This window comes from Balaenoptera borealis (assembly GCF_965194805.1).
Source record: "Balaenoptera borealis genome assembly, chromosome: 7".
Classification (NCBI taxonomy): domain Eukaryota; kingdom Metazoa; phylum Chordata; class Mammalia; order Artiodactyla; family Balaenopteridae; genus Balaenoptera; species Balaenoptera borealis.
In genome coordinates this window covers 111612412-111630094 of record NC_138864.1, presented here as the reverse complement: position 1 = coordinate 111630094, position 17683 = coordinate 111612412, and the positions used below count along the sequence as shown (strand labels likewise).

The 17683-nt window shown below is 41.7% G+C and overlaps 1 protein-coding gene across 4 annotated transcripts in view; it reads left to right on the top strand.

The window, feature by feature from the left end:
• LOC309631946 (uncharacterized protein) overlaps positions 1 to 17683 on the top strand; it is a 122812-nt gene that overhangs the window by 17657 nt on the left and 87472 nt on the right. For 2 of the 4 annotated variants that reach the window (XR_014246656.1, XR_014246657.1), the window contains exons 2-3: positions 7748 to 7880; positions 8219 to 8317. The gene's annotated coding sequence lies outside the window, so the exon portion shown is untranslated. Of the gene's footprint in view, positions 1 to 7747; positions 7881 to 8157; positions 8318 to 17683 lie in introns of all 4 variants that reach the window. The other 2 variants (XM_082398877.1, XR_014246658.1) reach the window with 2 other exon arrangements.

Here is a 17683-nt window from a genome sequence, read left to right as displayed (position 1 = left end):
CACCCATGGCATTGGCAGTAATCTGTTTTAAAACAGAAAATGATGAGAAGTGATGATATATTAAGCATATTTTTTTCACATCTTTATTGGAGTATAATTGCTTTACAATGGTGTGTTAGTTTCTGCTTTATAACAAAGTGAATCAGCTATACATATACATATATCCCCATATCTCCTCCCTCTTGCGTCTCCCTCCCACCCTCCCTATCCCACCCCTCTAGGTGGTCACAAAGCACCGAGATGATCTCCCTGTGCTATGTGGCTGCTTCCCACTAGCTATCTATTTTACATTTGGTAGTGTGTATATGTCAATGCTACTCTCTCACTTCGTCCCAGCTTACCCTTACCCATCCCTGTGTCCTCAAGTCCATTCTCTACATCTGCGTCTTTATTCCTGTCCTGCCCCTAGGTTCTTCAGAACCTTTTTTTTTTTTTTTTAGATTCCATATATATGCATTAGCATACGGTATTTGTTTTTATCTTTCTGACTTACTTCACCATGTATGACAGACTCTAGGTCCATCCACCTCACTACAAATAACTCAATTTCGTTTCTTTTTATGTCTGAGTAATATTCCATTGTATATATGGGCCACATCTTCTTTATCCATTCATCTGTCGATGGACACTTAGGTTGCTTCCATGTTCTGGCTATTGTAAATAGAGGTGCAGTGAACATTGTGGTACATGACTCTTTTTGAATAATGGTTTTCTCAGGGTATATGCCCAGTAGTGGGATTGCTGGATCATATGGTAGTTCTATTTTTAGTTTTTTAAGGAACCTCCATACTGTTCTCCATAGTGGCTGTATCAATTTACATTCCCACCAACAGTGCAAGAGGGTTCCCTTTTCTCCACACCCTCTCCAGCATTTACTGTTTGTAGATTTTTTGATGATGGCCATTCTGACTGGTGTGAGGTGATACCTCATTGTAGTTTTGATTTGCATTTCTCTAATGATTAGTGATGTTGAGCATCCTTTCATGTGTTTGTTGGCAATCTGTGTATCTTCTTTGGAGAAATGTCTATTTAGGTCTTCTGCCCATTTTTGGATCGGGTTGTTTGTTTTTTTGATATTGAGTTGCATGAGCTGCTTGTAAATTTGGAGATTAATCCTTTGTCAGTTGCTTCATTTGCAAATATTTTCTCCCATTCTGAGGGTTGTCTTTTCGTCTTGTTTATGTTTTCTTTTGCTGTGCAAAATCTTTTAAGTTTCATTAGGTCCCATTTGTTTATTTTTGTTTTTATTTCCATTTCTCTAAGAGGTGGGTCAAAAAGGATTTTGCTGTGATTTATGTCATAGAGTGTTCTGCCTATGTTTTCCTCTAAGAGTTTTATAGTGTCTGGCCTTACATTTAGGTCTTTAATCCATTTTGAGTTTATTTTTGTGTATGGTGTTAGGGAGTGTTCCAATTTCATTCTTTTACATGTAGCTGTCCAGTTTTCCCAGCACCACTTATTGAAGAGGCTGTCTTTTCTCCATTGTATATTCTTGCCTCCTTTATCAAAAATAAGGTGACCGTATGTGCGTGGGTCTATCTCTGGGCTTGCTATGCTGTTCCATTGATCTGTGTTTCTGTTTTTGTGCCAGTACCATACTGTCTTGATTTCTGTAGCTTTGTAGTATAGTCTGAAGTCAAGGAGCCTGATTCCTCCAGCTTGGTGCTTTGTGATGACCTAGAGGGGTGGGATATATATCCCAATATATCCTTTGGGATAGGGAGGGTGGGAGGGAGGCTCAAGAGGGAGGGGATATGGGAATATATGTATGCATATAGCTGATTCACTTTGTTGTACAGCAAAAACTAACACAACATTGTAGAGCAATTATACTCCAATAAAGATGTATAAAAAATTTACAGCATGAGAAAGAAATATTATTTTCTTGGAATATAGGCACGAAGTTCCCATTGACGAGAAAGGCACTGCATTGTGTTGCTGGCTGTGCTCTGTAAAGCTCCTCCTCTGACCTGTTTCCAATGTCTTCTATGAAGACAAGCAGAAATTTTCTCAAGCCTCTCTTAGCCTGACCTTCAGTGACTGCCTGGGGGTTGAGGAGAGGCATGCAAGGATCTGTGTGGGAAGAAAGTAGGGCTGCTATCACAAAGATTACAGTTTATGCTTTCCTTATCTTGCCACCCTTGGTTGCTCTGGCCTTTTGGTTTCCTCCCATTAACAGGAAGCTTAAATAGTGTGTTTATAATCAGTTATGCCTTTGAAGTAGATACTTTTGGCACCACTCACATCCCCTTGGCACTCAGTATTCCTGTACTGTACAGGATACTGATTCCTGTACACTGATAGCTTTCTATTGCCAGTACCTGCATCCCTTAGCCTGAGAGCTTCTCTGACCACACGAGCATGCTGGGTGCCAGGCTGACTGGAAGTGCCAGGGAGTTAACATCCTTGGGAACTGCTCCCATGACAGATGGGAGTTAGTAGCTAAATTCTCCATCTTTCTCATCCTTGAGGTGGGATAATTCTCAGGTGTGCTCTCCACCACCTCCCAGGGTTGCACAATAGAAAGGAGCCCCAGTTCCCCATGGTAGTAACATACTTGTGAATGCATCCTCCTCTGGCTACCTTCCCTTCCCTGGCTCACTGCCCCCTCCCCTACCAATGCTTCTGGAGATCATCTTCCAAATAAACTAGCCTCAATCCTAGTCTCAGGGTCTGTTCTGGAGAAACCTATTCTAGGCTAGTTTAATATCAAGCAAACTAATAAAATAATATTAGAATGAACATATTGGGACTTCCCTGGTGACGCAGTGATTAAGAATCTGCCTGCCAATTCAGGAGACACGGGTTCGAGCCCTGGTCCGGGAAGATTCCAAATGCCACGGAGCAACTAAGCCCGTGCGCCACAACTACTGAGCCTGCGCTCTAGAGCCCGCGAGCCATAACTACTGAAGCCCGCGTGCCCTAGAGCCCGTGCTCTGCAGCAAGAGAAGCCACTGCAATGAGAAGCCCACGCACCGCAATGAAAGAGTAGCCCCCGCTCGCCGCAACTAGAGAAAGCCCACGCGCAGCAACGAAGACCCAACATAGCCAAATAAATAAATAAATAATGAACATACTGTTAATAAATCTTCTAACAGTTTAAATGCTTCACTTCACATCCAGCAATACTAAAGACCTAGAATTCGCTTCGAGTTTACCTGGTGTTATCCCTTCAGTATTATTGTTAGAGAATTCTTTTCAGGTAAAGATCGAGTTTAAGGAATAATCCCCAAACCAAGGAAGTCTGTCCCACATATTTGAGTTCAGATGGATAGTTAGCTACTTGCTTTCTCAAAGCAAATTCGTATAATGTATATTATTTCTCAGCATATTAAGATACTTCTGTGTATAATAAAAGACATTCTTAACGTATTGATGTTTTGGTTTTACTCACCTTTGCCCATTTTTGGAAACAAAAATGGAAAGCGAGGATAACTTTGCTGAAGGAAGAGAGATGGCTGACGCTGGTGCACGTATAGGCATGTATGTATGTGTGGACCAGGAGTCCTCAGCATTCTTTGCCCTCCACGCTCTCTTCCTTCAAAAACATGAACACAACGACAACTAAAATATTCTGGCAAGTTTAGGTTTATGGATGTGCCATGAGTTAAGTTTGGTAAACAGCTCCACTTAATATTTTTATAGGTCAAGAATCGTAAGAGTATCACAAAATTGAGACAACATCAGGGTCCCATAGCCCAAGATGCTAGAAATCTTCTAGCACCAAGATAAATTTTACTCCCCAGCCATTAAAATATTTCTTCTTCAATCCCAATCCCAAATCCAGAGATTCAGGCCTGAAGCTTAGTTCCGTAGCCTGCTTCGAATATTTGTCTTCCAGGTAATTTAATATTAATTTCACTGTTTTTTTTTTAACAGTGTAATTGCTACCTGATAAGGACTGAACCTTATTCTAATTTCATGTTTAATTGAATTACATATACTCTATGGTTTATATGAAGAAGAAGAAGAAAAAAACTCCTAGTGCCACAGGTTTGTGTCATAATACTTTCAAAGAAATCCTTGAGTCAACATAGTGCAGTGCAAGGATACCTACTGGTCCAGTCCCAGATTTTCTCATTCTCCATCTCTTTGCTCATCAATTCACAATGAAGGACTTTGTACGCTTTCTGTAACCAGTATCCTTGTAAACATAACACCTTTCTCGTCCTCCCTTCCCCACCCATGTCTTCTTTCCAGAGGAAACTGGGGCAGGCGTTAATAAACATCTATTCTGGTTATTGTTTGAGCCTCCCCAGATCCATTCTCTGTTCTTCTCTGCTCTGTTCTTTGTACTGGGAGGCTGGCCTATGTGAACTGTGTCATCCTCTGACCAGTGGGAGGCACCAACAGTAGACCAGATTGTAGGAGGAGAGAGATGCCAGGGTGTTTATTCCCTCCCACTCACTCACTGCCTCAGTGTGGTTCTATCAGTGGCCTCATCACCAGAACTACAGCTGTGGTTGGGCAGTCCCCTCTTGACTCCAGCTGTCAACCAGGCTCTGGAAATAGGGTTGACTCCCCCTGCTGTTCAGGCCGGGGATTACAACAGCCCCCTCTGTCCCTAGTCTCTGGGGGAGTCTCAACATCCCTCGCTGGCTCCTCTAACTCTGCCTATATCTCTATAAGTAGTTCCTTTATTGAAAAGCCTCTACACAGTAAAGTTGGGTATGCTCTCTATTTCTTGCTGAGCCCCTGGCTAACATAGCCTCCGACCTTCAAGTTTTCAGCAGTCCATGACACAGTGACAGATTTAGGGATCGCAATCATTTCTCTGAGCCTGGAATCAAGTAAGTACCTGTGCAAATAGGGACATCACATTTCCCTCTGAGCACTCCCAATGCTCAGAGGGAAACGATGTCAGAAATGTAGAAAAAAAAAAAAGAAAAATAGACGTGTTTGTCTGCAGCACACTGTGCCATTTGATCTAGAAGCTCATAGAAAAATATACTTGCATCTTTTAGGGTCAAGAATGGTATTTTCTGGGAACTGAAACAGAATTGGGGAAAATCTGGTCATTTATTTAGCTATTGGTATATATATCAGTTAGCTATGGCCCCCCAAATTCTGTGTAACAAACCACCCCAAAGCTCAGTACCTTAGAATAATAATCGTTTAATCTCACAAAGCTGCAGGTCAGCTGGGCAGTGGCTCTTCACCCTCCTTAGATGGATGACTAATTAAGACATGCTCTTCTCATGGTGAAGACAGAGGTACAAGAGGCAAGCCCAACCACTCAAGCACATTTCAAGCCCCTGTTTATGTCACATCTGCCAAAGCAAGTCACATGGCCAAGCCCAGAGTCAAGGGGTGAAAGGGAGAAGGTGTAAATATTTTTGACAATAATCTACCACAGCAGGTAAACTACAGGAAAGTCACTCAAAGGCAGGCTACAATTTGTTCAGTTAAAGTGAGGAGAATTTTGGTTTCAGTTTTCCTCTCATTCATCACGGGTGAACTAGAGTGACTTTTTAAAATAGGCTAAATTTCTTGGCATCTAGAAAGTTTCTTATTACAGAGATGATATTGCCCTAGAAATAGAGGCATTTGGAGGTTTCAAATATTAAGCAAATGTTATTGTTATGGAGGTTCCATTATCTGTTCATGACTAAACTGGGATTGCCAGACTTGAGACCTGAATCTAGCCTTGTCCATTTTTTTTTTCTTGCAAGGTTCAGATCCCAAAAGAATTACTCTCATTCTGAATCCTGGGCTGAGAATCAGCACATCCCACTGAATATCCCTGTTTGTGATTCCACAATCTGGATAGCCAAAAAGAGGTCAAAGGATCCAAAATGAATACTTTCTTATCTACACAGGCTTTCCTTAATTAGTGACTAATTTGTACTTTAACTGAGGTTTATTCAATTTGGAAGGGGTTAAAGTTGAAGATTCTAACAGCTCTCACCAGTTTAGTATCCACTAATCTTTCTTAGCCCAAGGAGAGGGGGAAAAGTGCTTCCCTTGCATAGTATTGAAAAGGAGCAAAAAGTCCTTAGTTATCTTGGTCATCTTTGGGAAGGAAAGAATTGTTTAAAATGCTGAGCCCAGCAAAGAAAACAGCTAGAAGATCTGCAAGAAATCTCCGTTATGCTCCCAGCACAGTGTGTGAAGCCAATGAGTGTTTATAAATGATAAGTTAATTTCACAAGAAACATTAGCTTGGGATTCTAGCTGTCGAGAGACAGTATAGAAATTCAGAGTAGAGAGATACCAATATAGTTTGCAGTCATGACAAACCATGTAGTTCAGATGATACTGGGACTGGACTTGAATAAGTTGGTTTGAATAAAGAAAAAGGAAAATGCACTGGGAGACAGTATGAGTAAAGTTTGGAGTTATGAATAAACATGATACATGGGGTAGTCTGTAGGGGGTAGTGAGGAGACCATCTTGATCAAAATGGAGAAGCAGTCATGAATTAAGTGGGTTAGAGATTGTACTGCCAGATCGTGAGGGTCTTAATAGGTGAAGGCCATTTCGATGTTATGTGGTGGATATTAGAAGCTGTTGGATTTCTTGGTGGGGAGATTATTTAGTGCAAACATCTCCAGTTGTCACAACAGGCTGGTTTTCCGTATGATGCTAGGACAGCTTTTGACTTGATAGTAATGATTGTGGTGGATGAAAAAGGAAATGATTCACATGTATTTTAACTTCTTTACAAACTTGTTTTTAGCCTGAATCATAGGAAGAGTCTGTAGCCTTTTCCCATGGTTTTTGTTGGCAGCAGCTGTATGTTCCCATGGGAACACACATACTTACCTATCCAAACCTTCCTCTTTTATTTATGCCCTCAGCTTCTGTTCACTTGGATGTTTTCATCTTTTCTATGGAGCATATTCACATATAAGTTAGAGCACAGCCCATTTTTCTTTTGCAACTGAGGATTCATTCTGAATATTTTCAAATATATAAAACTCCAGGTAAAACTCCAAACCAGATATGATGGGAGGAGGCATTTGGATAGACCATAGAGTGATAACATCACTTTGAACACCATCTGTGGTAAACATTTTAGCTTTCTTCAGTGACCAGATAAAGGAAAGATGGCTCAGAGTGCTTCTTCGGTGGCTAATTCTGGAAAGCCTTTGCTAAATTTTAATCCAAAATAGGAAGACTCTCCCTCCCTCGTGTTCAAGAAGCTTGCAGTGCTGGGGGTGACATTGCCCTTTTCATCTCCTGGAGAGAAGTTCTCCTCTGACCATAACAGCAAATCAGCAAACACTTACTGAACTCTTTACTCATAGAGGACACACTAATTTCTATGTTACTTTGTTCCTTGCCAAATTCCAATGGCTTGAAATCCAAAATAGATGACGTTAAATAAGAGCAGTTGTATGTTTTCAAGAAACTCTTGAGTTTGGTTACTGTAGGTTTTCTAAGATACTGCTTTCTTTAGTTTATACCAAAAACATCTATTGAGCTAGCTTCTAGACTAAGTGCTGGTGATTCAGACATGAATAATACTTCCTCTGGAGTGTTTCAGGTAAGACAAATACATAATAAGCTATAATAAAATTTAATAAGTCCTTCAACAGAAGTGCACAAGTTCTGTGGGAATGTTGAAGAAAACAATTCTGTGGTTCCAGGGTGGCCTTCACAGAGCAGAAGGCATTTGGGCAAGTCTCAAAGGGTGAGCAGGGTCTCCCTAAGTGGAGTAGGAGCACTTAAGGCAGAGAAGAGAATGAATAAAAGCACCAGTACATCAAAGTGCAGTGCTGGCTGTTATTTCTTTTCATTCCAGATGACACAAGTCAGGAATCCAGGGAGAGACAAGTGTCTGGGAGGCTGCCCTCCTCAAGGATGGTCTTCCCAGGTCAGTCCTGCTGCAAGCAGAAATTTCAGGACTGCAGAATCAGGCTGATTAAATCATAAGGGTAAGACTTCCTGAGGAGCAAAATATTTGCAAACACTTTCATGGAAATGGGACAATGGACTCAAAATAACTGCAGGTTTTCCAGACTATCCGGAAACATGATTTCTGGAGGAGGAGCCATACTCTTCTAGAAGGAATCTAAGGGAAATGCCACAAGGTTTTAAGAACTTCAGGTGGTCCCAGCCTCCTTCCATGGTCCCAGGAATGCTTCCTTGTGGTTTTCCTGACCATGTATTCTTCACTTTACTATGAGTTCACTCCCTGTATTGTTTTCCTAGGGCTACCATAACAAGTTACCACAGGCGTGGCTTAAAACAACAGAAATTTATTCTCTCACAGTTCAGGAAGCCAGAAGTCTGAAATCAAGGTGTCAGCAGGATTGGTTCCTTCTGAAGACACTGAGGGAGAATCTGTTCCATGCCTCTCCCCTAGCTTCGGGTAATTACCAGCAATCCTTGGCCCTTATAGATGCAGCACTCCAGCCTCTGCCTCCATCTTCAAAATACCTCCTTCCCTGTGTCTCTGTGTCTTAAAGCTCCCTCTCCCCTCTCTTTATATGGATACTAGTCATTAGATTTGGGGCCCATCCTAAATCCTGGATGATCTCATCCCAAGATTCTTAATTACATCTGCAAAGATCCTACTTTCAAGCAAGGTCATATTCACAGGTTCCAGGAATTAGAACTTGGACATACCTTTTGGGGGAACAGTATTCAACTCACTATGTCCCCCCTTTCATTGCCCACATCCGGTGGCTTCTGAGCACTTGTAGCTGGGCTGTTAGACCTTGTCCAGAAACTGGATACTGGGATGGAAAGACACAGTACCGTAACTCCCATTGGCGAGGAGTAAAACAAAGGTCCAGATTATCCAGAGTTTTCTTACTAGAATCTTTGACCAGAGGCTCATCAAAGATGTGAGCTCTACCTGCAAAAGGACCAGAGTAAAAAATTTTACTAGAGAAAGGTGGGGCTACTTTAAACACACCTTTTTTGCTTTTTACAATCTCTGTGGTTGTCATATGTTCATCCTCTTGTGAATGGGAACAGATTATTTATAATACTAACAGTTAAATGAAATGTTGGCTTCTGATCCCTTAGCTAGTAGGCAGCTGCAGGGTCCACCAGAGCCAAGAGGCTCAGCGAGGAAGGCTAGTTCACAATATTTAGTGAGGGTAGAAGGGTTAGCCAATTGCTTCCTGCAAAATCCCAGATCAGTTTTTGTAGAGCAACACTTTCAAAATGGATTGAGTAAAGCTACTTCTACCTTACTTTCCCACAAATCACTTTTCTCTCTTTGCTTATAGCATATTCCCAAGAATCTTGGAATTCAGGATGACTTTGCCAAGAAAGTTTTATTTCTTAGCTAATTACTATATAATTTCCTGGAGCAAAATCACAGGTTGGGGGTCATAAATAAAGCCTGCTCAACCTTGGTCAAATCTAATTTCCCCTACTCCATGCCTGCATGCAACAGCTGAACATGGCTGGAGAAAGACCCAACCTTGCTGACTGCTCTCACTTTAAATTATGATCACTAAGCTCAAGTGGACCTTTGGTGCTACTTGGCCATCTCTCTCCATTTCTCTCATCTATTCCCAATCCTGAATGACTATCCCATACCTTCTTCTCTCTCCTCAATCCTCCAACAACTCTTCCTCCTCAGTTCTCAAATACCAGCTGACTTCGTTGCTTCTGTGAAAAATATTGCAATTCAGAAGAGAATCTCTACACACTCCCCCACTCTCTACGTGGCCATAGCTTCTGCCTTCTCTCTTTTACCCTCGATGAACGTGTGCTCCTAAGGAAGCCCCCTCCAGTTGTGCACTGATCCCATTCCCTCTCATTTACTAAGGATATCACTTCTGTAGTTTTCCCTCTTTTTCCTGCCTCATCAGTTTTTCCCTCTTGACTGGATCAGTCCCATCAACATGCAAATGTGCTGCAACATTTCCCATTTTACACACACACACACACACACACACACACACACACACACGCAGACTCTCTCTCTCTCTCTCTCTCTCTCTCACACACACACACACACACACACACACCCCTCTCTTTGAGCCCCACATCTCCCTCCAGCCACTGTTCAGTTTCTCCACAACAAAACTGTTTGAAAAAGTTGTCTGTACAGGCTGTCGCCGATTTCTCTTCTCTTAGGAACTCACTCCCTATCCTGAAGCACACCTCCAAAATTGATCCTGCCAAGGTCACCGTGGTCTGCAAATTGCTAAATCCAACCATCAGTCCTCAGTCCTCACCTTAGTTGGCCCTTCTGCAGCACGTGACACAGTCACTCTCTTCCTCCTGCTAGGAGCACTTTTTAAACTTGCCTTCCAGGACTCCACTCTCTTTTTCACCAGCCTCTCCTCAGTCTCCTTTGCTGGTTTCTTCTCATTTCCTTGACCTCTAAATGTTGGAATGCTATAGAGCTTTGGACAGCTTTTCTCTCTAACCTCACTCGCTTTTGGGGTGATGCTAGATCATTTCATGCTGTGGCCTCCCCACCTGTATCCCTTCAAGACTCGCCAGTACACACAGAAGTCTGCTTGCTGGCAACCTTTCTTCTGAGTCTCCCTGGGTTAGGGGAGGGGTTAATGGCCCCCGGGGCGAGGGGCTCTCCTGTGAGGAAGCTGGAAGTGCTGGAGAGTTAATGCCCCCAGAGCAGCCCTCAACCCAAGATGGACGGTAGTTTGGTGGATAATTAACCTAGCTTTCCAATCCCTCAGTTAGGATACCTGTCACGGAGCCCAAGCTCGCTCTGCTCGCTGCACAACAGGCCAATAAATTGGGAGACGAATTGTTGGGGCAAGGAATAACGACTTTAGTCAGAAAGCCAAGAAGATGGCAGACTAATGTCTCAAAAATACCGTATTCTCTCAGTCCGAATTCGGGCTCCTTTTATACAGAGGAAGGGGGGCGGGGCCACCGGGATGCCGACCAATGGCTGAGCGGGACTGCTAATGGTCGCTTGCTAACGGTCGCTCGGTAACAGTTGCTCCCTAACGGTCGCTCGTTTGGGAGAGGGGCCCCCTGCGATGCCGACCAATGGCTGAGCGGGACTGCTAACATCGCTCGCTAACAGCCGTGAGCCTGACCCGCCCGTATTACATTCCTTGGAAGCCTGTTCTACACTCTCTCCCAGAATTCCACAATGGGACAAATTTCAGTTGCCAACGGAGGTAACTTCTTTCGTAACGCACATTTTATTGATTCTCTTCCTTTTCCTGTCTCACTTCTCTTCTCTACTGGTAATTCTTGAACTCTCCTCACAAACTACTTGCACTCAAATTCTTGTCAAGGTCTGCTTCTAGGGGAGCCCAAACTAAGACACGTACTGTTTATATGCCCGTGACCACCACACTTACATCTCCGGTCCAAACATCTCCCAGCTTCCAGAATCACTGTTCAATAGCCTTCCCCCACAGCTGTGTGTGGGTGTCTAATAGCCGTGTCACACTTCATATGTCCCTAAGTGAGCTCCTGGTTTCCCCTCCAAACCTGCACTCCTCAAGCTGAGGTCAGTTTGATGCCAGTCCTTCTTTCACATGCACGTATAACCCAACAACGACGTCTGTAGGCTCCATCTTCAACATAGATGCAAATCTTACCTCTCCTCTACCTGTTGGCCCTCACCCAAGCTACCTTGCCTCGATTATTGAGATAATTTCTAAACCGTTTTTTCTCTTGGTCTCTCGCCCCATTAAAGTTTCTTTTCCTCACAGCAGCCACAAGGATCCTCTTAAACCATAGTCAGATCATGTCACTCCTCTGCTCAAAACTTGCCAATGACTCCATCTCAGAGCAAAAGCCAAAGCCCATCGTATGGCATATAAAGCCCTATATGGTCTGCTGCCTGTCTTTCCCTCTGATCTCATCTCCTGCCACTCCCGTGCTGTTTCTGTTGTAGGATCATTCGTTGCCTGTGCCCCTAAACATGCTCTTCCTAGGGCCTTTGCACTTTTTCTCCTGCAACCTGGAACATCTTTATTCCAAATATCTGCATGGTTTGCTTCTTTACTTCTTTAAAGTCTCTAGTGAAATATCACCTTATTTAGAAGGGTCTTCTTTGTGTGGTGTGAGGTGCATGTTCTCTGATCACACCCATGCTCAACTCTGCTTTCTCCTGCATGCTGCTTTTCTCAGACTCCTATGTTAGCTGGCTTCTGGTCAGATTCAATCAACTCACAAGCTTGGAGAGTTGGAGGAGGGAAAAGGGAGGGAGGGATATTTTCTCCTGTCTCAGGCTGCATCTCCAGGCAGCAACGAGTCTCTCCTATGGCTCCAGTTCCCTTTGAACTAGCTTCTAGCTTCTTCCAGGACACTCCAGCCTCCAGGATCTGATAGCACAGTATTTTTTGTCCCTCCATCATAGGAATGGTAGTGGCTTCCATGTGTTGCTGATTTCTGGGTTCCTTTACTCTTACTTATTTGGCCTCTCAGGTCTTCCAATATCCATGTAACCAATTCTTTCCATTAAATTTCTCTCTTTTAAAATATTCAGAACTATTTCTATTTTATCCATTGAATCCTGATTGACAGCTTGTATCAGTTTCAGTCCCCAAAGGAAATTTGTAATTTGAGGAGAGTTCAATAAAAAGGACTATTTACATAGGTGTTGGTTTGGTTTTAGAAAAACAGCAAGGGTTCGTACAGTAACTCTTGGCTAGTAACACGATCCAATACACAGTAAACCCTAAAGAATCCACAAAAAAACTACCAGATCTAATAGATGAAGCAAAGTGGCAAGGTACAAGATCAACACTAAAAAATTAGTCATGTTTCTATACACCAGCAATGAACAATTTGTAAAGAAAACTAAGAAAACAATTTCATTTACTATAGCATCAAAAGAATGAAGTACCTAGGAACAAATTAAACCAGAGAAGTTAAAGACTTGCCTACCAAGAACTACAAAACATTGTTGAAAAAATTAAAGAATACCTAAATAAATGAAAAGACATGTTCTGTGTTCATTGATAAATGACTTAATATTGTTAAGATGGCAGAATTACCCAAAGCATTCTACAGATTCAATGCAATCTGTATCAAAATTTTAATGACCATTTTTGCAAAAATAGAAAATCCACTTCTTAAATTTATATGGAATTTAAAGGGTCCCAAATAGCCAAAGTAGTACTGAAAGAGAAGAATAGAGTTGGAGGACTCACATTTCCCAATTTCAAGACTTATTACAAAGCTACAGTAATCAAAGCTGTGTTATTGGCATAAATATAGACAGATAGGCCAATGGAATAGAATTGAGGGTCCTTACTAAAACCCATACATCTATGGCCAATTAATTTTAGACAGAGGTACCAAGATCATTCAGTGGGGAAAGAATAAAAATCTCTTCAACAAATGGTACTGAAGCAATTTGATATCCACATGCAAAAAGATTGAAGTTGGACCTCTACCTCACACCATGTACAAAAAAATAAAATAGATCAACAATCTAAGTACAAGAGTTAAATCCATAAAACTGTTAGAAGAAAACATGGGTATAAATCTTCATGACCTTAGATTTGGCTACAGATTTGGGGTATGACACCAAAAGCATAAGAAATAAAAGAAAAAATAGATAAATTGGATCTCATCAAATTTAAAAAACTTTGTGCATCAAAGGACATTATTGAAAAAGTGAAAAAACAATAAAGAGAATGGGATAATTTATTTGCTAATCATATAAATAATAAGAGTCTAGTATCCAGAATATACAAAGAACTTTTAAAACTCAACAACCCAATTTAAAAACAGGCAAAGGACTTGAATAGACATTTCTCCAAAAACGTATACAAACGGGGCTTCCCTGGTGGCACAGTGGTTAAGAATCCGCCTGCCAATGCAGGGGACAAGGGTTCGAGCCCTGGTCCGGGAAGATCCCACATGCCGTGGAGCAACTAAGCCCATGCGCTGCAACTACTGAGCCTGCGCTCTAGAGCCTGTGAGCCACAACTACTGAGACCACATGCCACAACTACTGAAGCCCACGTGCCTAGAGCCCGCTCTCTGCAACAAGAGAAGCCACCGCAATGAGAAGCCCACGCACCGCAACAACTAGAGAAAGCCCGCGCGCAGCAACGAGGACCCAACGCAGCCAAAAATAAATAAATAAATAAATTTATAAAAAAGATATACAAATGGACAACAAGCAAATGAAAAGATGCTCAGTATCATTAGTCATTAGGGAAATGCACATCAAAACTGCAGTGAGATATGACTTCACACCCACTAGGATGGCTATAATTTTAAAATGTAAAATAATTAGTGTTGGCAAGGATGTGGAGAAATTGGAACCCTCTTACAATGCTGGTGGGAATTTAAAATGGTGCAGCGGCTGTGGAAAACAGTTTGGTGGCTCCTCAAAAAACTAAACATAGAATTACCATATGAACCAGCAATTCCACTGCTAGGTACATACCCAAAAGAATTGAAAACATGTACTCAAATACATGTGCATGCATGTTCATAGCAACACTATTTACAAGAGCTAAAAGGTGGGACAATCCAGTTTCCATCAGTGAATGATAAATTGTGGATAAACAAATTGTGGCATATTCATATAATGGAATAATATTCAGCCATAAAAATAATGAAATTGATACACGTTACAACATGAATTGTAACAAAAACATTATGCTAAGTAAAAGAAGCCAGGCACAAAATGTCACACATTGTATGATTCCATTTATATGAAATATCCAGGACAGATGCATCCACAGAGACAGAACACAGACTGATGATTGCCCAAGCCTGGGAGGAGGGGGGATGGGGAGAAACTGCTTAATAGTATGGAGTTTCCTTCTGGGGTGAGGAAAATGTTCTGGAACTAGATAGAGGTGATGATTGCACAGCATCGTGAATGTACTAAATGCCACTGAATTAAAAGTGGTGAATTTTATGTTATGTGAATTTTACCTCAATCTAAAAAAGTCAAGTATAAAATGCTCAGGAACTTAAAAGTTACCCCATTTTTTTTAATGGATTTTTTTCTAGTAAGAAGAAAAGTAGTAAAAAGTATTAAATTATTAATTTAATTATTTAGTACTAATTAAGGTATTAAAATGATTTGGAAGAGGAAAGTATATGTGTGTTAATGTAAGATGGGGAGAGGGAACGGGGAGGGACAATATGGGGTAGGAGAAAAAAGGGTTATTATGGGATTATATGAAATCATCTGTGTGAAGCTTTTGAAAATTATCAAACACTATAGGGACTTCCCTGGTGGTCCACTGGCTGGGACTCCACACTCGCAACGCCGGGAGCCCGGGTTCGATCCCTGATCAGGAATTAGATCCCACATGCCACAGCTAAAGATCCCGTGTGCTGTAACAAGACCCGACGCAGCCAAATAAATAAATACTTTTAAAAAAGAAAATTATGAAGCACTATAGAATTTTTAAAATCTTTCATTCAAAAAAAAGTAAATAAATAAAAATATATAAATACTGGACTGTAATAAGAAATCATATGTTCTGGAGATTTAATATATTCTCCTGAAAAAAAGTTTTGAGTCTAGCATGTTGGGAAGTTAACAGAGACTAACACTGGTGAGTTATATGGCTCGTGGGTCATTTTTGTTAAGAAAACTACAGCGTATGTCTTTTCTATGGTGTTTTGTTGTTGCTATACTCTGCTGCTAGAGGGGTTTCCGTGATTTGATGTTTTGGGCCTTAGTCTGACGTCTGTATGCCAATGCACTGCATTTAATTTTTCACTTACGTAACAAGAATTTTTATATTGTGATAGGCTAGAATGGAGAAAATTAATCTAACAAGATGGAATTTAACAGACATGAGAAGTCCTTTACTCAGATCTAGAACAACAAACAGCTGTCCAAGATCTGGGTGGGGGAGAGATGGTTTAACAGTATCACATGGGAAAAAAAAAAGGCTCAGGGGTTTCCGTTGGGTAGAAGCTGAATATGAGTCAATGGCAAGTTGTGGCTTCTTAACAAAACATAGCAAAACAAAACCCTAAAGAAATCTTAGCTTGGAAAAACAGAATTGTAGTATCTAGGCCAAGATGAAGAAACCTTTTTGTTTCTCCTTCACTAATCAGCCCATACCTGGGGAACTGAGTACTGCTTCAGGCACTGCATCATAGAGGAACAGCATCAAGCCACAGGGGTCCAGAAGAAGGGGAAGGGAAGGTACAAGGCTCAAACCATCCACCTGCGTGTCCGCAGGAATGGCGAATATAGTGAGGGGTATATCTGCGCTGAGCAGGGAGGTTCAAGGAGGGAGTGTGTAAGAGATCAATTACTTACTCTGTGCCACTCCCTTCTATAGAAAAATGATAGAAAGGGAACTTAATATTGAGTGTCTACTCTGTGCCAGGAAGTGATAACCACTTTACACGTGCTGTCACATTACTTCCCTGCACCAACTCTCTAAGACAATTATCGATATGTTTTCAACACCTTAGCAGCATCCTAATAACTCTCTTCCATGTGAGGATCAAGTATATGCTTGCTAATGTAAGCATAGTCTTTTGATACTGGGCTCCAGTGTTCAACGTGAAGGTTAAGCAGTCAACTTCAGAAGAAGGCCCTTTGCTCCCAGGATCTGACACAGTGGTGTACCATTCACTTTCTGTACTCAGACCAGGAGCAGGCTGGGGTAGGGCCGGAGGTGGACTTCAAGGAAAGAGGGATTTACTGGAGGATGCCAAATCCAGAAGCAGTGCCTGAGTAAGAGGCACCCGCCTCCTTCCACCTCAGCTGTTGCTGGCTGGTGGACAGAGACTGATCTTTAGGGCTCTCTCTGTTTGCCAGGTCTTTCCCATCTGAGCGGCATGGTACAGCCACTCACCCCCCACCACCCCCCCTTCACTGCTCTGCTTCAGCAATTACCTGCCCACTGGCTCCTTAGCAGATTCTTACTCCCACTTGCTCTGTCTTGAGACTCGGTTTAAAAACAACTTGAAAATCATATTCAGGAAATTCTTTGAAAAATACTAGGGCAAGTATTTGAATTTCAATCAATCACTCCTATGCCTCCATGTGAAATATAAATCCTGCTCCCTGCTGTCCAGGACTCTCCAGGTACAAGTCAAATATGTTTTTTTCAGGCATAGTTTTCCATGACATCCCTACGTGGATGTAATGTAATGTTTGCCATTACAGTCCTTGTTTCATCTAAACTGAATTTCTCATCCCTAGTAACACACTACTGTGCCTTTTCCTGTCGTTCTACTTGGAAAGACTTCTTTTTACATACCTTTCAAAATCATACTCAGCATTTCAAGTCCTTTTAAATATCATCTGCTTCATGAAAGCTTCTTTGACCAGCACCCCTCATATCATGGTTGAGGTTTTCCCTTCATTGAGCTCCAGACCTCATGGCTAAGACCTTTGTATGGCCCTTATGTCACTACTTCTCAACTTCTAAGACCGGTTCACATATTGTGGTATGCAGATTTAATATATTTTGTTCCCTGTGTTTATAAAAACAGAATGCTTAGTGGTTTCACTTGCATAATGGCTCATTGTAGCCCATTTCCTAAATGGAAAAACCAACTCAAAGAACTAGAAGGTAGCAACACAATTTTGCACTTCAACACTTTTGCAACTGGTAGTTTGAACCATTTATAATTGATAATGTACAATGAGGGAACCGCTCAATTCTTCTTTTACCTTTGCCTTCAAAAACACTGTTGGCTCTCCCTTCCCTCTTCCTCAGAGATACCATGGGCAGATCCAATGGCTCCCTGTTCACTTTCTATTCACTGTTGGGTATTAAATAGTCTGATTTTTCAGGTATTAAAAGGTACTCTCCAGCCAGAAACTTCAAATTGT